This window comes from Rhincodon typus, chromosome 6 (assembly GCF_021869965.1).
Source record: "Rhincodon typus isolate 14 chromosome 6, sRhiTyp1.1, whole genome shotgun sequence".
Taxonomy (NCBI): Eukaryota; Metazoa; Chordata; class Chondrichthyes; order Orectolobiformes; family Rhincodontidae; genus Rhincodon; species Rhincodon typus.
In genome coordinates this window covers 54,890,209-54,911,584 of record NC_063337.1, presented here as the reverse complement: position 1 = coordinate 54,911,584, position 21,376 = coordinate 54,890,209, and the positions used below count along the sequence as shown (strand labels likewise).

The 21,376-nt window shown below is 38.9% G+C and overlaps 1 long non-coding RNA gene across 1 annotated transcript in view; it reads left to right on the top strand.

Annotated features, from left to right (window-relative positions):
* The window catches only part of LOC125483377, a 74,738-nt gene that overhangs the window by 44,429 nt on the left and 8,933 nt on the right, over window positions 1–21,376 (top strand). The window contains exons 2-3 of the long non-coding RNA XR_007262334.1: window positions 12,267–12,425; window positions 15,552–15,608. This is a non-coding gene — a long non-coding RNA (uncharacterized LOC125483377). The remainder of the gene's footprint in view (window positions 1–12,266; window positions 12,426–15,551; window positions 15,609–21,376) is intronic.

The window sequence follows — 21,376 nt, the reverse complement described above, 5'->3', positions numbered from 1 at the left end:
TCAGCCTTCCTGCTCCTCTGATGCTGCTTGGCCTGCTGTGTTCATCCAGCTCTACACCTTGTTATCTCGGATTCTCCAGCATCTGCAGTTCCCTCTATCTCTGCATTTGTCTATTTTCCATTTTTCTTAGTTTCTTTCGCCCTACCATGATTTTGTCTTATTCATGTCTTGTTTACCTTACTGTTAGTAGAGAGGACCATTCTGTCCCTGACCATTCTGTCCCTTTCACAACTTAATTTACATGCATTTCACGTCCCTTTCTCTTACACTACCGTTAACAGCACCTTTTTGTATTTTGCATTGTGTTGTCTACACCATCTACCCTCTTGATTTTCCTCTGCCTTGGTCAAAAGCACAAAACAAAATTGCATCACCTTTCCGTTCTGAAACTGCACTCAAAACGTTAATTCTGTTTCTCTTTCCACAGATGCTGCCAGGCCTGCTAAGTTTCTTTAGGAATTTCTGTATTTATTGAAATCTGTCACTGTCTAATCTGGAACAAAGCCTGGTTGTAGCACATCAGGATACTCAGATTTAGCATATACAAAGAATACAACATAGAGCATAGAACTGTATGGAACAGGTACAGGGTCTTTGACCCACAATGTTGTGCCAAATATGACACTAAATTAAACTAATGCCTTCTGTTTGTCCTTGGTTAATATCCGTCCATTCCTTGCATATTCATGTGCTTATCTAAAAGTCCCATAGATGCCCCCCTAATGTATCTACCTCCCACAACCACCACTGGCAGCGCGTTCCAGACTCCTACCACTCTGTGTGTAAAAGAAAATTGCCCCGCATATCTCCTTTGAACTTACCCCCTCTCACCTTGAATGCATGTCCCTAGTATTAGACATTTCAACTCTGGGAACAAGATTCTGATGACCAACCCTATCTGTGCATCTCATTATTTTATAGACTTCTTTCAAGTCTCTCCTCAGCCTCTGCCTCTCCAGAGAAAATAACCCAAATATTTCTGGTGACTCCTTATTGCTTAAACCTCTAATGCAAGTGGCATCCTGGTAAACCTCTTCTGTACCCTCTCCAAAGCCTCCATATCCTTCCTTTAATGTGGAAACCAGAATTGAATGCAGTACTCTAACCGTAGCTGAACCAAAATCTGACAAAGCTGCAACGTGTCATCCTGATACTTGTACTCAATTCCTCGACCAATAAAGGTAAGCAAGCCATATGTCTATCTACTTGACAACCTTCTACATTATCCACAACTTCACCAATCTTTGTATCGTCTGCAGACTTATTAACCCACCCCTCTACGTTTTAATCCAAGTCATATCACAGCTGAGGTCCCAGTACGGAGCCTTGCGAAACACCACTAGTCACAGATGTCCATCTTGAAAAATACCCTTCCACCACTACCCTCTGCGTTCTGTGGGCAAACCAATTCTGAATCCATGCGGTCAAGTCACCGTGGATCCCATGCATCTTAATCTTCTGGATGAGGCTACAATGACGGACCTTGTCGAAAGCCTTACCAAAATCTATGTAGCTAACATCCGCTGCACAACCCTATTTGATCATCTTTGTCACCTCCTTGAAAAATTCAAGTTAGTAAGACATGACCTGCCCTGCACAATGCTATTCGGACTCTGCTTAATTAGGCCATGCTTTTCCAAATGCACGTAAATCCTATCCTTAAGAATTCTGTCCAATTGCTTCCCAATCACAGATGTGAGACTTATCGGTCTGTAGTTTCCTGGGTTATACCTATTTTCTTCCTTGAACAGAGGAACAAAATTAGCTAATCACTAGTCTTCTGGGACTTCTCCAGTGGCTAACTAGGATACAAAGATCTTGGTCAAGGTCCCAGCAATTTTCTCACTTCCCTTTCTCAGTAACGTGGGGTAGATACATCTTCAGGGATGAGCCCTCCAGTATGACCTCTTTGAGTGCAGCTGGGACATTCTCCCTGATCAGTCATGCAACTCCATCTTTTACCTTCCCTTCTATCTCATCTAAAACAACGAAACCCTGGAATGTTGAGCAGCCAGTCCTGTCTCTTTCTCAGCCAAGTCTCTGTAATGGCTCTCTGTCATAGTCCTGTTACTGATGCAGGCTCTAAACTCATCTGCCTTACCAATAATACTCGTTGCATTGAAATAAACACACTTCAGCCCATTAGTACCATCGTGTTCGTTTATCTGTCTCTGCCTGTCCTTCCTTTCTGACTTACTGGACCTAACATCTACCTTCCCCTCCAAATTTCACAGGTATGATCATATTACCATAGAGACTGTAAGGAGCACATCAGCCTCAAAGTGTCTCCTACAAATTTCTTCATTACTCTCTCCAAGTCTGGATGATAACATCGTTGTGTGGTGTTGACTGCATCCAGTGTTAATCATTTCAGACCTTGCAGATCCTTCGACACCACAATGTTTTCTGAGAGGATAGACTTAAGGATGTCTACAAAATATTCAAGACTGCAGATTCTTTAACATCATTGACTGGTGTTCCAGCAATTTTTGCATAAACATTTTCTGAATGTGTGAGTAAAAGTGACTAATTTGCTGCGATAAACTTTAATATTATACACTGACAGCATGCTTAGATCTGTTTCCTCTCCCTCAATTTAGTTGAAGTTTCAACTGGATGATGGATTGGAAGAAATAGCTACAGAAGGGCAAATTTTAATTAAACGCAACTGTGAACCTTCTGCCTAAACTATCCCTGCTTTCCCTCTCAATGCTAATAATTAATAGTCTGATGCCTTTTAAGCCTTTAGCTGTTGGTTATGTTAATACAAACCTATGTAGACAGTTACTGGTATAAGAGACAGATTGTTTGATTAGAACTTCTTTTAAACTTCAGTTAATTGCTCTCTTCAAGTAGGAGCTGGAGATTTCATTCTAAATTGCGCCAATATTAGGATTACCAAGGACAGCAATTTATCTTGTGTGCCTACCTTATCAATATCAATGTTTCCTATTACACATCCATTGCACAGAAGTAGTTTTCTGCATAGCCAAGCACAAGCTACTGAAATTCCCTTTTGAGATTTCACTTTAGTAGGCAAATTCTAACCTTCAATGGAATTGCATACAAGACTTATTTTCAGTGCTGTTATTTCTTTTGCTTATGTATATTTTACAATGAACTGGTTGATGATTTTGCCTTCAAATGAAATTTTAGCAATGAAGGTGAACGTTGATTCACAATTAGTAAAGAAAATCAATCTGCTTAAAATAAATTTCCAAATGAAAGCAGCCTGTTTATAGAAAATAAATAGGTTTTGCTTAGAGAAAATGTTTCCTGATTACTAGTGACTTGAACACCTCTTAGAATGTTTACATTTGTAGATTAGAATCGTAACCAATTGTTGGACTCTGTTCAGAATTTAAGTGCAAATCAGAGCAGTGCTCATTTTTGCCACTTTCTGAGCAGCCTAACCAGTGGTCATTGGAAGGAATATAGGTAATCTTTTTCAAGATAAGGTTGAAAAGGTAGTGCAAAAAAGACCACTATGGTCCGTTGTTGACCCACGCTGGAATTGACTATTTTATCAGTTGGGTCTCAGTTAAATAAAATCACACAGGACCTTGTACATTTTACCCACAAGGAATTATAAAATCTAAACTACAATCTTAAAATTTACCCTGTGGGGATTTTTCTCATCCAGGATGCAGCTTGCAAAATGTTTGACAGGGAAGACTATGTTTCTTGATTTGAGATTGTTACCTTCCTGTGTGAATGCGGCTGAACTAGATTCCGCGTATTTGTTGAATTATTTTGACATAGTCTGCAGTAAGGTTTTCTTTAAACTATTTATTCTATACATAACAGTACTTCATGGTAAACAATATCAGTTCTTAAATGAAAGGAGGAACCTGCTCAAAAAGACATGGCAGGAAACCAGTGTGGTTACATTTAGTGAATCATTTTATTTTAACTGTTCCACACCACGTTTCCACTAATTGGTAGCGAGGGGCCATTTTATAATGGGTCCAGTGAGTTAATTACCACACTAATGTATTGTTTCAATTTGAATTTGGAATAGCTTTCAATTTTGATTGATATTTCTTTGTGAGATAATACTAAGGCACTGACAAAATTACAAAATGTTTCCAAACCTGTGTAGAAGTCAATTTCAGACTGAGCTACAGCAGGTAACACAATACTAGCGATTTAGTTGAAACTTAAAAAAAGGTTCCATCACTCAGTTGAAAAATACATTAGGATTGTCAAATATGTAACATTTCCAACATCTGCAGATTTTTTCCAGGGTTTAATATTATTTTTGGAACTTAAGTTACTAAATTTCAAACAATACATGTCAGTTCAGGGTGCTTGATATGAAAAATGAAGATGAATAAGTGATTTCTGTAGATTTAACACACTGCAGTGAAGAAAATTATAAAGAAGTAAGAGAAGCGTGACAGTGAAACCTGGGGTGAAGGTACATTGATTTACAAGGAAAGTATTAGTGATCAGCGCACACAAATCAGCGTAAAAATCAATATGTACAATTGGTTCTTAACATTACAGGCACTGCAAAGACCTCCAGTGTTACCTCTACTTAAAATTATTGGGATTGTGCCAGTACATATTTGATTCAAATACCAAATCAGGAATTTGGGAGTGATTGTGCCTAAGCTTGAAAGGATAATGGGAAAATAATAAACGTGGGATCTGAAACAAATATACTTTGTATGTTATGAGATTTTGAAAAGATATGTAATTCATGTTAAACAAATGATTGTCTAAAACAAAAATAAGGTGTAATCTAAACATGAAGTAATGGATTAAAAATCAAATAAAATGTAAACGGCAGTGGACGGTTGATATACATGGTTTGGGACTTGCATTTCACCTTCAAAACTTAATTTCAATTACAGTTTAAACTCATGGATGGATATTTTGTCTAATTGCTGACTATAAGGCCAGTCATGACCCAGTCTGGCAAAATTTGAATGTGGCTGGTATAGATTTGCTTTTCTGAGTTTCAAACTGAATCTGAAGCATATTATTAGATCACAATGGAGGGAGTTATAAGTTGTATCTTGGACTCTTCCATGCTATACCATAGTTGGAATCCCTGGTGGAACAATGTTTTCAGGTCAGAAACCTGACTCTCTGAATTGCTCACTTGGCTTTATAATTTCCCTGAGTAAACCAGTTGTCCTGCTTCCATGATCCCTGACCAGCTATGAAGTTTGGGCAGGAAGACATAAAGATGTTAAAGATAGAATTTTAATTATAGGTGCCACAGTATGGGTTAAAAGAACTTAACTTGGATTTTTGAGACTGCAGAAACTACGTAATGGCGGAGGGATCAGGGAAAGCTGTTATTCAGGCTTCTCACTGTTACGTGGAGGTCCTGTTGTGGAATCTGAGGCAGCTGTGGAATGATCTTTCCCAAAGGCTGGAGGGACTAACCAGTGGAAGTGACCAAAGAAATGTAGTGTGCTCTCCATCTGGAGAGATCAAAATAAGACAATCCTCAATCTCAGTAGGTAAACAGGTAGCTTTTGATGTGTCTGTTTTCCTTGCTAATTGGCCTGTTAGGTGGGGTCCATTCTGAAAGAATTGGAATGGACACACAATACCAACTAGCAGTGGCAACACTGCTATGAACAAAACAGAAATTTGAAAAAACACTGAAGCCTGTGAAAAAATGTGGAGTTTCTAAATTAAAACGGCAGTCTTTGAAGAAGAAAGCTTCACAAAAAAATGGCAAGCCTGTGGAAATATTATTCCTGCAAGAGAAAAACTTGTGATGAAATCAATATTTTTAAAGAAGTAGGAATATTGAGAAAGTGGCACTTCAATAACCATTCATGAATTGGAAATATATATTAATGCAGATGAAGTGCAGGAGTCCAAATTATTTTTCCAATGGATAAAACGCAGATTCTTACTTACTCGGGAGTAAATGAATCAAAGAAGTAGGTTTTAAAAATCAGAGTAACTTTGGGCAATAAGGGACTGTATTGAGGGAATTAGGATCAACACATGGAGATATCTTGCCAAGGTTATTCTGATCCTCAGGCGTCTGTGGACACTTCTGGAAGATCAGTTCCAACTAAACATCAACTTCTTGATCTGTAGTTTGGAGTTGATTATATATTGGTAATGATGATATGTGTTCATTGACCAGTTTTGGCAAGATTTCAAAACGAAACCCAAGAATGTGACTTTTTAGACATCAAATTGTTGCTACAGAATTGGGAACTAGTTGTGGTATTTACCCCATTACAGGCCTTTTTAAAACTCCTGCTGAGGAAAGAGGAGAACAGCATGTACACGTTAGCTGAAAATGGAAGAAAATTTGAAGCCGTCATGGCTGGACGCTGACAGTTACAAGTGTGAAGAGTGACTACATCAATTGGAATAATAATAATAAAGACTCAAAATGCTGAAACTATGTGGTGTATTTACCCTGATTAATGCAACTCATAATTGTCTGGTGTACCAGAACTTCAAGAAACTATGTGTTGTTCATGAACATTGGAGAGACCAAACCCAAAGCAAATATTTACAAATGGTGATAGGTCATTTACAGAGGAAAAGCATGCAAGGCAAAGTGACATTCACAATCAATGGAAAGCCAACACAGATCAAAAGTCTTAAAAATATATGACAGTTTGATGAAGAAGCCACACGGTACAGAGCTATATCAGTGACTTGCATATAGGTACTGCATGTAGGGAAGCTAAATTTGCTGATGACATAAGGTAGGTAGAAAATTATACTGTCAAGAGATATAAAGAATCTACAAAGGCCTTTAGATAGGTTAAGAGAATAGGCATAAATTTGGTGAGTAGAATTGAATGTGAAAAATGTGAACATATCCACTTTGTCAGGAAGAATATAAAAGCAGCATCTTACTTGAATGGAAAGAGGCTGCCAAACTCTACAAAGGGATCTTGGTTGTCCTTACAAAAAAATCAGTATACAGGTACAGCAAGTGATTAGCAAGGTATGTAGAATTGCAATGCTTATTGCAAGAAGGATCAATTATAAAAGTAGGGAAGAGCTGCTACATATGTACAGAGTCTTAGTGGTTGAACAAGCATTCCATATTGTCTGTTTGGCTTAACATGAGAGGCGGCGATGGCCTAGTGGTATTGTCGCTGGACTGTTAATCCAGCGACCCCGATAATGTTCTGGGGAACTGGGTTCAGATCTTGCCATGGCAGATGGTGGAATTTGAATTCAATAAAAATATTTGGAATTAAGAATCTAATGATGACCCTGAATCCATTGTCTTCATTAACTGGGGTAGTCATAGTGTGTAAGAGAGAGTGGAAATTCTTAAAAATGCATGGGGGAGAGCTTTTTGGGGCAGCACAGTGGCTCAATGGTTAGCACTGCTGCCTCACAGCACCAGGAACCCGGGTTCAGTTCTACCCTTGGGCAACTGTCTGTGTGGAGTTTGCACATTCTCCCCGTGTCTGTGTGGATTTCCTTTGGGTGCTCTGGTTTCCTCCCACAGTCCAAAGATGTGCAGGTTAGGTGGATTGGCCATGCTAAATTGCCCATAGTGTTTTGGGATCTGTAGATTAGGGGGATGGGTCTGGGTGCGATGTTCTGAGCGTTGGTGTGGACTTATTGGGCCGAAGGGCCAGTTTCCACACTGCAGGGATTCTGTGATGATGTGTTATGCAATCTGGAGCATTCTTCACAATTGGGATTGTATATCTGAGGAAATTTTGGTAAACATTTGCTTCAAGTTAAGATCTGGGAACAAATACTAATAAATTGTCTCTCTGCTCGTTGAATGCTATGTATGTGGAAAAATAGAAAGCTGAAAGTATGATCCATCATAGCTAGGCCGAATGTCTGCAATAGATCACCAAGCAAGTGCATTGAAACAGTAACCTTGCATGCATCTATGGGAAATTGGAATGATTACTGCAGTTATTTTATATTGTGGACATAAATGGGCTAGCATGGCAGCATATGCAATATGCCAAGCTCTATGGATCATCGTAATAAGAGGTAAACACCTTATCAAAAGTTGCAGGAGTTTGCAACACAGAGTTCATTGAGTCAGTTGGACACCAAAACTTGCTCCAACTGGACAAGTTTAATACAAGTAAAGAGACTGCTAAGATTAAATTGAAAATCATTCAGTGGCAATTTAGAGAGTCAGAGGCTACAAGCTGGAATTTTCACTTGCAAATTGGAAAGCTGAATGCTGAAGCTCACCAAGTACAATTATGTCACCAGAGCATGATTTGTGACTTCAGAAAGTTTAGCAAATTAATGCTTTGATCTGCAAATGAATTTAAATAGCATAGCAGCAGTAAATGAACAAACAAGAGAAAAAGCTATCTAAGTATACAAGCAGCATCTCTAAGATCAAAATAGAGCTAAGTTAATTGGAATAGCAAATTGAGTCTTTGAAAGATGTATATACCAAACAATAAATTCAATCTTGGCCAGCCATTATCTTCCTACATTTTTGGCAGTACAAGTTGTCCTTCTTTTCAAACAGGGGAAGCTGAAGATGTTGTACAGTGGGCAGGCATAAACAGAATTGAGTCGGTTGTTTTTAGGACAGACGGTTCTTAGTTGTGTGTAATTGTAAAGTATGTTCCGTCAGAATAATTAACCTGACGCACAATTCCAAAGCAATAGTGTACATTTATTTCCTGACTAATCAGACTTTTTTTAATATTTGAAATGCAAAGTTTTGTTGTAGGAGGAGGCCTAGTGAAAAGTCTCTGAAGGAGGTAATATTACAGGTCATATGGTTAGAGGATTGATGAGCACACTGACATGATAAGACATTTCGAGAATGTCCTCCTGCATGCGTGTGTGTGTGTGTGTGGATGTTTCAGTTCAGGTACAATAATTAAATGATATGTTCATTGTATATTGTTTGTACTTCTCGGTTTCTAGATCAGTAACAGATGAAAGGAATAAAATATATAACAGAACTTAACTCCACTGGATTAGGAAAATTCTACCCAATTAGTTTGAAATGGGAGGCATTCCTTTCATTAACACTATAACGTCCTTCATCTCGATCATATTGTGGGTTATATCCTGAATGTCTTGGAAGTTGTGATGCTTTGCTTTGTTCTACCAGAGCAACTTCATCCAGACTCCATAAGATGTGGAGATTTCTCAGTGACAGACCTGGTCCTCTTAAAACTGATTCATCCTTAGATTAGTAAGTATTCCTTGTGGCTTACTTGTTGATTTTGCATCTTTTTTTTGAGGCTTTAATTTAATTTGCTGTTTTCTTTGTCCTCTATTACCACCAATTATTCCCTGCTTAGGAGTGAAATGCATTCCAAATTTGATGAGTTCGTGGAGTGCATCTGTAGGAACTGGTAACAAATACAAACAAGTAAAAGGAAGAAATGATAGAGGAGGGGTGGGAGGATAGCGGACCCCCACCCGCTTTATCTGCAGCTACCCCTACCCCCACATCCAGTCCTGAAGAAGGGTAATACCTGAAATGTTGACTTCTCCTCCAGATGCTGCTTGGCTTGTTGTGTTTTTCCAGCCTCCTGTTTGTCTACTTTGAATTCCAGCATCTGCAGTTTTTTTTTGTCTGGTAACAAATGGGAATTTGGTCTCCTTCCCACCTTCACTCTGATTAAGATTGTGGTGGGAAAGCATATGAATGGTCTTTCTGCTCACTGAATTGACATTCTTAAATGGGCGATTAATTTTGTCTTTTTTTTTTTTGAAGAAGGTTTTAAGGCCAAGGCGCAGAGCAATCTACTCAGAGCCACTAGAGTAGACAGGTTGTGAGGCCTTGAGTTTTTATTCTTAAAGTAGGAATAATGGAAACAGCCTGACTGGGTGGGGCAAGCTCCCAAAGAACTAGGATGTTCAGTTTTTAGTTTTCTGTCGCAGTTGTTGCTAGGTCTTAAAGCTGAATGGAAACTGCAGTACATTTCTCCCTGTGACTCTTTCTCAGAGTTTTCTCTCATTCTCTTCTTTACACGTGTTGCTGGAGTTGCATGTGAGAAATCTGGTTTTCTGAATTTGTCTTTGTCAAGGGGGTGTTTATGGGATGTTACTATATTGGAACAGTTAATTAGTAGTTACTGTATCTATTATTCTATTAACTGCATTGGAAAGCTTAAGTTCTTTTAATTTATTCTTTCTTTCTTTTGTTGTATTTTAACTATAGTGTATGAACAAAGTGTGCTTTACTTAACGTCAAGTAGTTTGGCCAATCAAATTGCATCTGGAATGTAACACCTTACACTTATTTTTAAAGTAAGGAAAATGTTAGGGTCTAGACCATTTTCTGATTATATTTTGACTGGGTTTGGTCTGTTCCATAACACCTCATCTTTCCATGGCTGACACACACAGTAGGGGACAGAGGCCTCTCTATTCAACACATGACAAGCTAACCTGGGTATGTTTGTTTGCCAGCCCTTGTAAAGGGGGAGGGGGCATCTTTTCTTCGAAGACACTCATTCCAGATCAAGGGATCTGGCATCAAGAACTTAAGGACTGTTAAGAGCTACACTTATCCTTGCTTCAAACTCCCGTACATCACCTCTTTCTCACGATGCCCATCCAACAAATTCTGTCAGTTGTCACTCCTCTTGGTTTGGATCATGGAGCTCAGTTGGTGGTTGTTCTGACAGCAGCCACTGGCCTGTCAGTGGTATTGCTGCTCAAAAGAGCTGCTGAACTCTTTGACTGGTCGGTGCAGCTTCTTGCTTCTGTTGGGTCTGCAATTGTTCGTACTGAGGAGTGCTGTCATATTGGACACCACGATGGTAGCAATCTTCAACATGAGAGCAGCAACTCCTACAACGTGCCAACCTTACAATACATGAGAGCCCTGATCCTGGTGCAACCCCATTGTTGCCCCATCATCTGACATTGGCACAAATTACCAGCAGGCCTTCCTGCTGGCAACTGAAACCCTTGACATTGGCAAACATGCTATCCAAAGACTCATGTGTTGTTACCAATCATGTGTCAGCCTGAATGTAATCAACTCAGTGGTAAAACATCCCAGGGATGGTAGAGAATATTTTAGGCGATGATATACGTTGAGTTGAATTTCCACACAAAACAGTTTATTCACTCAAATCAACATTTATTGACAATTAATCATGTAAATGTTTGTAAAAGAGAGATATAGCTGACCAGTGTAGCTACTAAAATTGTCATGAACATTATTTCTGCTCCATAACATGTGCTCAAGGTAAGTTGCATAAAGGGTGAAATTTATGCTCCTTTCAATGGTTCATAAAAATGAGAGGCTGGTAGTGTATACCAATAAAAAGGAAACAACAGCTCACGTTTTATTACACATGATACAACTTGTCACAACAGTTCTTTCATTAGCTGTAAATTTGATTACATTGGCTGGTTTTCTTTTACAGCCATACTGCTCCTGATTTATAATTCACCAATATATAATTAATGCTAACAATAAGTGATGAAATGATTAGTTTTCAGTGTGTTAAGCAGGGATTTTATCTTTGTGTAAAGTACTCACTTTGACATTTGTTAATATGATTGATATTATCACTGAGGACGATTAATATTTTTTAAACAAAATTAAGAATTGGAAACAATTTTTTTTTGTGAATTATTTTGATGCTGCCAGTTGATTTGGAAGGATTGCAAAGGTGTAAACTGTCTTGAGCAATTTGACCACAAATAGCAATGGCATGGTAACTTCTTTTATCCCCTTTTTCCATTTCTGTCTCATCTGTACTATTGATTCACAGGACGTGGATGTCATTGGTCAGGCCAGAATTTATTGTTCACCCCTAATTGCCCAGAGGGCAGATGAGAGTCAACCACATTGTGTGTCTAGAATTGTTAAAAATGGTACCCATTTTTGCTATATTTTATAAGATAGAAACAAGCTTAAAGAACCCAGCAGCTGTAACTGTAAGACTGATAGGAAAGAGGAATTTGTAACCTAGGTGAGAAAAGTGGATAAATGGATGGGTGCCTACATGTGTCTGATCAGCTGGATAAAGAGCATGAAGCATTTTCAGGTTTGTATTTCTTAATTAAGTACTGTACAGAAAGAGACCATTTTGCTCCTCATGTCAGTGCCAGCTCTTTAGAAGAACTGTTAGTCCCCGGCCTTGCCACACAGTCTAGTCAATGTCTGGACTGTGAGCGAGTTGTCATGCTAGTTATTGATAGTTCCTTCATTAACATTAGAGTGAATCCAGGTTGAATTAATAACATTTTAAATCGATGAAGCATTTCTTAAAAGTACTGCATGTTTCTGTGTTAAAAATGAAAAACTATGGTCAGAATGAGTATTGTAATGGTCTCATTGTTTTCAGACAGCATGGTGGAAGGCCTTATTGAGAAGGTCAGTTGGAGGAAGAGGTCCTACTTGCATCTGGTGGAAGCATGCTGTCAAGACAACTGGGAGCAAAAACCAAGAAGTCCACATTAGCTGCTTTTAATGGAATGGTGATATGGTCATGTCATTGTTTCTGGTATGGGGATGAGCAAAATTAATCATGAATTTTGATTTTGATTGCAATCCATACATTACTTCTGAAAATTATCTGTGAATGAACATTGACAGCAGAATTAAGCTGAGACTGACTAGACAGAAAATGAGACAGTAGTTGGCAGAAATGTAAACAAGTTGGCGTGTATTGTTTTGAAGGAAATACTTCTAATATGGAGATCTTGTTCACTATAACATTTGGCATACTGTTGTGAACCAGTGTTCATGAGAAACAGGCAACCAAGATCTCAAACTTTTTTTACAAGTAACAGAATCAGATTCATAAACAATTGACATGGTTATGTTGTTATCATGGAAAGTACAGTAATATAGTTTGTATGCCTACTGCCACAATCTCCAACTTATTATTGTCACGTACCTAGGTACATTGAACAGCTTGTTTTGCGTGCAGTACAGGCAAATCACACCATACAAAGTGCATTAGGGTAATAGAACAGAGTGAAAAATACAGTGGTATGGCTGTAGATAAGGTGCAGAAAGAGAAAGACCAACATTAAATTTAAAATTTGAGGCCAATTCAGAAGTCTAATAACAGTGGGGAAGAAGCTATTCTTGAATCTTTTTTGTGTGTGTTTCAACTTTTGCATCTTCTGCCCGATGCAAGAGGTTGGAAGAGGCTATAACTGGGTGGGAAGGGTGTTTGATTAGGTTGGCTGCCTTCCTGAGGCAGCAAGAAGTATAGATGGAGTCAATAGATGGAAGGTTGGCTTGCATATGAACCGGACTTTTATTACAACTCTCGGTAGTTTTTTGCGGTCCTGGGCACAGCAGTTGCCATACCAAGCCATGATGCATCCAGACAGATCAGGGCTTGGTTGAGTACAATAAAAAGAAATATTTCAGACAGTTGGTATTGAAATTGAATATATTACCACTGTAATGCATCCAAGTTTTACTAGTAGGCCAGTAAAGTCTGAATTCTCACATGAAAAGTGGCCATGTACTTGAACAATCAGTCACCCATTCAGTTGGAATTTGAATGGAGGAGACAGTTACCAAGATGGCCACATCACTTCTTCTGGAATTGCCTCAAATTGGAAGCACTTGTTTAAACAGCTGCTTTGTTTCCAATGTAAAGATATACCTCTTTTTTTTCAAGGCAACTTTCCAGAAGCCCACAAGACTTGTGGGGTCCATCTTTATTTCGTCTGCAGCTAGCAAGCATCAATTTATTGCATATATTTGTCTCCATTGGTTCACCTGGTCCAACTTATTCAGTGAAATGGAACCTCTTGTAAGATAGTGAAGTCCATTTATTCCTTTCCCATGCTGATGTCTCTCTCAAATGGTGGCTAAAATTGGAATTTGGCATTCTGGAAATCTCTAGAAATATCAGAGGCCCAGGGGTCGAGATCTCCATACTTTCTGAGATGGTGGGAGTTGGGATGGGGACTTTTCCACTGTTGGGATTACAGAGGGAAACTCAAAATGTTTACCCTTCATTTCCAATACACACATGGATAGATTCTTCCAGTGTCTGTTCCCAAAACTGAAACATGCACTGAGAATTCCCTGAAGTGGATGTGCCGTGTATTGTGTGACATGCCAACAGGCTGTCTGCATTTTTACTGACTGCAACACTTGAATTTCAGCCAAAAAAAACCCAAAGCTGTCAGTCCTTTTCGTTATTGTCAAACAAAACATTGGCAAAACATTAATTATATGGAATGGACCTAGATCATCTGTTCTATGAGTACATTATTATGTTAGTATGAATTAATGTGTAATTAAATTAATATTGCAAATGTGAGACAAATTGCTGCATTTTAATCTAGATCTAAAAATTGTACGAAAAACCCTTTTATAAAGAAATATAATGTACAAAGTGGCTTTGGTAACTTTTGCTGTCTGTGATTCCATTAAGTAAGAATGTCAATTTAATTTTGTATACTTTTTTGACTGTGGTCTCGTGTTAAACAATATTAACACATTTTAAAATCTGGAATTGTATTAGGGCATTATCAAACTAAGTGCCTTTTTTTGTTAAGGGAATTACTGAACTCCAATTAAGTCTGCATGGTCAGATCACCTCTGCTTTAGTGAATTTGAAAAATCAGAATATCTATAGTCATGTAATTACACACATAGACCAAGAATTCAACAGATTTTGCCTACTAAAAATATTTAGATATATTAAGGCTTGATAATAAAGTGTAAGTTATCATAGTTGGGCCTTTTTTTGGATGCAATGTTCAATTTTCTCCTCCGTCTTTTTCAAAGCGTTTGACAGGTCCAGCGATTGACCATAATCAGACAGGCACATGTCTTCCCTCAACTGCACTCATACTGTGAAAAGAGAGTGGAAAGGGAGAGTAGCCGTGTTCCTGAGAAAACCAAAGATTAAGTAAAGTCAAATGGGTCAAAGATTCCTCCCTAGGGTTGACACTTAGATGTTCTAATGCCCCACCATCAATTCGTAGGTCATTTTTGCATTTGGAAGTGACATTTATGAATATACATTTAACTGAGGGAGGGTACCTGAACATGCAATTTCATGACCTTCATTGACATCACTGGACCTATGTCTCTTTTTAGAATACCTGGAAATCATTCGGCAATGAAATGATGCGATATGCCTCCACTATCTTTTCCTCTTCTCAATACTTAGAAGCTGAGCTTTAACTATTTGCATGTTGGATTTCCATTCAGAATAACACTCTTGGCATTTGGTTGTCACTTTTAAGCTTCATGTGGCTAAAAAAAAGCTTCTTTATTGTAGCATTAACATGAGCTGAGCATTTCTGGTCATTTGCTACCTTTGGAAAAGAGAGAATGGGGCAGATTGTACTGTGGTATGGAAGACACAGGCAAAGGGGTATGTGACAGTGAAGATGAGATGAAAAGTTTCAATAGTGGATTATTACTTTATTAGTGCTACATGATATTGAAACAATAATACAGAATTTTAATACAAAGTTATCATTTTCTATTCTTCATTCAATGGACAGTTTAAAAGTAATAGCATCTATTTTGTGATTTTTAAATTAACTTTTTTTACTTCAGTTAGGATAACATGAGAACATTTATACACATAGAATCCAATTTTTATTGTTATTGCATTTTTCAACTCAATTTTTTTGTTCTGCAGCGTCCAAAGTGTTGGTTTAATTTAATTTCTGGGATCAATTTGAATATTCATGTAAAGGTAAGTCAGAGCTTGATTAAATAAGTGATAGTCTTGTTGCTGTATATACTTGATATTTTTCTTATGTTTATAATGCCTGGTATCATGAATTTGAGAGCTTGTACCAGATAGGTGAAGAACTGAACAATGCTGTTTTTACATACCATTTTAGAAACCTTTGCTTATGACTCATTGTATTAAGATACTTTGTAACAGCAGCTTTTGAAACCTGCAAAGAAAGAGATTTAAGGCTCTTTATGATCAAATAGATAAAATATCCACTAAAAGAAAGGGCAAGTGAAAGGGTGTTTTCGAGCAGAAAACCAGATAATGCCACTTCCAAGGTTAAATGGATGTGAGAATTTATGGGATATTTAAATGATTGACAGTCTGCTCTAAACCACAGCTGGAAGCCAGTGAAGCTGGTTTTAAGTGACACAGTGGGGATCCAGGCATTTGACTTATAATGTTGAAAGACTGCAGAGCTAATCCAAATGGCCTGCTGGAAAAGTCTAAGGCTTCTAAAGTGGCTGTTTGCGAGCAACAAATTTGGCTCACTCCATGCGAGCAAGCAGGCACAATTACAAATCTGCTTTCTTGTTTTGGGTATTCAACATGAATTTATACTTCATTCAGATTTTATTGAAAATAAACCTTCATATATGTTTATATAGCTTTTAACTTGAGATCATCATTTTAACGGCTGGATGAAGTAAGAACAAATCAAAAGTTCTAAAAATCAGTAACGTTATACTGCCTCATATTTGCACTAAATTTCCTTTTGTTAATCAAATTAAAGAAAAAATAAACTCACATTCTCTATGAAAAATATTTTGGTTTTGCGTGTCTGACAACTGAGCAGTAAAACACCCACACTAATTACCACGGTGTAATGAGTCGCTGCAGCCACCATTTCAAACAGTTTTCTTCTGTCCGTTGATGTGACTGTTAGAAACAATTGGTGGGATCATGAATAGATGCAAATTGGTGTCCACTTATACAATTAAGACTATGATGTTAATGCAAAGCCATAGAGGTTTCAGCAAGCACCAATCCCACCTGTAAAATCCTTGCAGCAATGACTTTTCTGAGCTACGATTTAGCATTGAAAGGTATATTCATTATAATTGCATCACAGGATTTGAGTCATTTTCGAGTTTGGATTACCAGGAGGTTTCCAGCTTCCAGATAATTTCTTTCTCATGATTTCCTTATTTGCCCTCAGGAAGCTTTATCATTGAGGTGCCTGTTTAATTTGGATGGAAGAATAGTTGAATAAGAGGCATGGTCTTCTCAAGATACCATCAACAGCAATTGGACCAAATAGAAGACCATAGATGAGGTGCTAATAGGGGGCTGCATGTAATAGATGCTGCCCTGGCCAAGAATTACTTCCCTGGATCTGTTTGAAGAGGAATGTGCCAGGAGAATATTTTTCTCCAGCAGGCAGTTGCAGTTTTCTGCAGCCTCTTGCCTTCTGATTGACCCCTGTGGTCATGCTTTGACAATGGTATTTACATAGGTATATGTTGAATACTTGTCACAGACACCAGTGAATCATCTCAAAGTCCAAGGGCGAGGGTTTACATGTAATTAGGAAGGCAAGGACTGAATAGGGACAGTCAACATGGCTTTGTGCATGGGAAATTGTATTTCACTAACTTTGAGTTTGTTGAGGAACGACCTAAGAGGATTGATGAAGACAGAGGAGTGGACGTGATCTACAAGGACTTCAGTAAGGTGTTTGACAAGGTTTGCATGTTAGACTGGTTAGCAAGGTTAGATCACATGGAATACAGGGAAAACTAACCATTTGGATACAGAACTGGCTCAAAGGTAGAAGATAGAGGGTGGTGGTTGAGGCTTGCTTTTCAGACTGGAGACCTGTGACCAGCGGTGTGCCAGAAGGATCAGTGCTGCGTCCACTGCTTTTCATCATATTTAAATAAATGATTTGGATGTGAACATAGGAGGTATGGTAAGTGAGTTTGCAGATGACACCAAAATTGGTGGTGTAGTGGAGAGCCAAGAACGTTACCTCAGAGTACAACAGGACCTTGATCAGATGGGCTGGTGGGCCAAAGAGTGGCAGATGGAGTTTAATTTAGAGAAACGTGAGGTGCTGCATTTTGGAAAGGCAAATCAGGGCAGGATGTATACACTTAATGGTAAGGTCCTGGGGTATGTTGCTGAACAGAGAGACCTTTGAGTGCATGTTCATAGTTCCTTGAAAGTAGAGTGGCAGGTAGACAGAATAGTGAAGAGGCATTTGTTATGCTTGCCTTTATTGGTCAGTGCGTTGAGTATAGAAGTTGGGAGGTCATGTTGTAGCTGTACAGACATTGGTTAGGCCTCTTTTGCTTTCACTCCTGGTGTCCCTGCTATAGGAAGGATGTTATGAAACTTGAAAGGGTTCAGAAAAGATTTACAAGGCTGTTGCCAGGGTTGGAAAGTTTGAGCTATAGGGAGAGGCTGAATAGGCTCAGGCTATTTTCCTGGGGCATCGGAAGCTGAGGGTTGACCTTATAGAAGTTAATAAAATCAAGAGGGGCATAGACAGGGTGAATAGCTAAGCTGTTTCCCTGGAGTAGGGGTACCCAGAACTAGAGGGCATAGCTTTAAGGTGGGAGTGGAAAGATTTAAAAGGGACCTAAGGGGCAACTTATTCATGCAGAGGGCAGTGCATGTATGGAATGAGCTGCCAGAGGAAGTGGTGGAGGCTGGTACAATTATAGCATTTAAAAGGCATCTGGATATATGAATAGGAAGGGTTTAGAGGGATATGGGCCAAATGCTAACAAATGGAACTAGATTGATGTAGGATATCTAATTGGCATGGACGAGTTGGACTGATGGGTCTATTTCCATGCTGTACAGCTCTGTGACTATATCATTTAGGTTCTTGGATTTCCAGCTTCTGGGAGCCACTTGCCGGGAATCCACCACCAGTGGAGATGGTGAAGTGAGAATCTGGATGAGGTACCTGCAGTTCAGTATTGCCTGTGCAGGCTCTGGTGGCTCAGTGGCTGGGCCTGGGGTGGCAGTGACTATCATTATGTCACCCTCTGCATTGTCATTTGCGGTAACTCCTGGGCTGTGCTGTTTTGTAGAGGGTCACTGTTGCTCCTACACGGAGAATCCCCAGCCTTTCCTACCTCAGGAGTACAACAGCATCTGCCAGGCAAACGGCATCAAATCAGTGGAGTGATTGATGCTGGATTATGACAACCCTCAACAACATACCTGAACAATGCACTGCTGTCGTACCCTGGAAACTTCAATGTTACAACGTTGACATCACCATCAAATTTTTCAACAAGATGCACATGAGGTGAAAGTGAATTTGCATTGCAACCCACTCGAGCTCGTGGATGAATCTTTAATTGAAGTTATTCAGACAGCAAAGCAACGTGGTGAACAAATTAATACAGCAGATTTGACTTTAATGTCAGGTGATGAGATGACCCAAGTTCACGAAGAGGACCTCAATCCTTCATGTTCCAAAGAAGAATTGTCAGTCCCGTTGTCAGAGGTAATACTGAATAACTAGTTATCCCAGACTAACTGATTGACTATGTGAAATTATTTAATTCACCAGAAAATCGACCACAGAGGTCCAATTAAAATGTCCAGCTAACTCAATAGGTCAAGTTCAGCAGATTGAGAATTTAGATTTTCTTACACAAAATGAAGGGGAGCTACATATGACTCAACTGTAGCCAAATCAAACTCCACAGATTCACGACATGGTTCATCTGATTAATGATTCTCCAAATGATGTTATGGGAAGACTTCCTCAGTGAAGGGAATTTGGGAGAAGAAGTGATCCCCCAGATAAGGGAATGTGCCAACAACTGCTTTTAGCAGCAGTGACACCCATCTTTGAGGAATGTTGAAAAGAAAAAAAAATTCTAAAATGGTGTACTGAGAGCAGCGTGTATCTTATAGCTGCTTCTGAGGTTCATGCCTTTTTCTAGATTTTGTTCTAGATTTCTTACAGTTATTACGTTTCAGTAGTAAGATTTTTATTTTGATTCATCAAATAAAAAATGTTTGGAGAGAATTGGGCCCAGCGCAGGCAGGTGGGACTGGTTTGGTTTGGTTTGGTTCAGTTGAATCTCTTAAGAATGTGCCTACACTCTTTATATTCTTTTAAGGAAGAAATCAGGAAGGCAAAGAGCAGATAAGAGAGAACATTGGCAGATAAGGTTAAGGTAGAATCTCTTTGGATTATCAAATACATTAAAGAGAAGAGGGTAACTAGAGAGAGGGTGGGGCCCCTTAAAGACCAAGGAGGTCATCTTTTTGTTGAACCACAGGAGATGGGGGAGACATGAAATGAATATTTCATGTCACTTTTTACTGTGGAGAAAGAAATGGAGGCTGGAGAACACAGAAATAAATTTTGATGTTTTAAGAACAGTTCACGTTATAGAAAAGGAAGTTCAGGAGGTCTTGGAGGGTAAAAAGGTGGATAAATCTTCAGGACCTGATCTAACGTATCCCAGAACGTTGTGGGAAGTAAAGGAGGATGTTGCGAGACCTCTTGCAGAAATATTTGCATTAGCTATAGCAACGGGTGAAGTGTCTGATGACTGGAGAGTGCCTAATGTTATATCTTTGAAGGAAGGTTGTAAGGAGAAATCTGCAAACTAGAGACCTGTGAGTGTGACTTTGGTTGTGGGTAAATTGTTGCAGGTGATTTTAAAAGATAGGATTCATGGACACTGGAGAGGTAAAAATTGATTAGATAGTCAGCATGGTTTTGTACATGAAAATTGTGTCTCACAAACTTGGTTGGGTTTTTTGAGGAAGTTACCAAAAGATTGAGGGCAGAGCAGTAGAAGTTGTTTACTTGGATTTTAGTAAGGTCTGTAACAAGGTTTTGCATGGGAACCTAATTAATACAGTTAGGTCACATGTGATTCAGAATGAGCTCGCCAATTGCATACATAATTGGCTTTATGGCAGGAGACTGCAACAGAGGGGGAATGGCTGAACCCCTCTGATAATTAGACTAAAACACAGGCCCCAATCTGTTATTAACAGGAGTCGAGGTTCCTTTCTAATAATTACCCCTGAAACATTCAGAGAAGCTCGCCTTTCCTGTGTAATCTATTAAAAGAGAGAGAAAATTCCTGGTCTCCACTTTACAAGTAACTAGAAACAATTTATTTAATTAACCTAACAATGAACAAATTAACAGAATTACTAACAAATCGACAATTCCCCCCCTAAGACTACTAACTGCTTCGTAACTGGTCTAAATTCTACTGGAATACTGTTCAAATAAATACAAGTCCTACTCATATAAAGGCAATTAATAAGACAACAATAGATTAAAACATAATTTCTCCAAAGTTACACAGACTGTGTGTATTTTCTGGAACTCTCTGTGCAAATGTCTTTCTTCTGCCTAGTCTGCTGTTAGAAGGGTTTCTCTGCAATTTCGTCCGTGAGGTCTTTAACATAAACTGTTGTGTTACTTTTGATGGGCCTTTTCAGAGAATTACGGAATTTGTGAGAGCCAGGCTTAAACTTCTTTTTGCTGCAGCTGAATATTCACTCACTCGGATGGCAGTGGCTCTCCCAATTTTCAAAAATGCCGTCTTTTTATACCCGTAATGACAGAGTATTATGTCCAACGTAGGATTGTTTCGGTGTTGTCAACACCATCAGATCAAGCAGATGTTCACCTGCACATCTGCCAATGTGGTATACTGCATCCGCTGTGGCTTCCTTTACATCGGGGAAACCAAGCGGAGACTCGGGGACCGCTTTGCAGAACA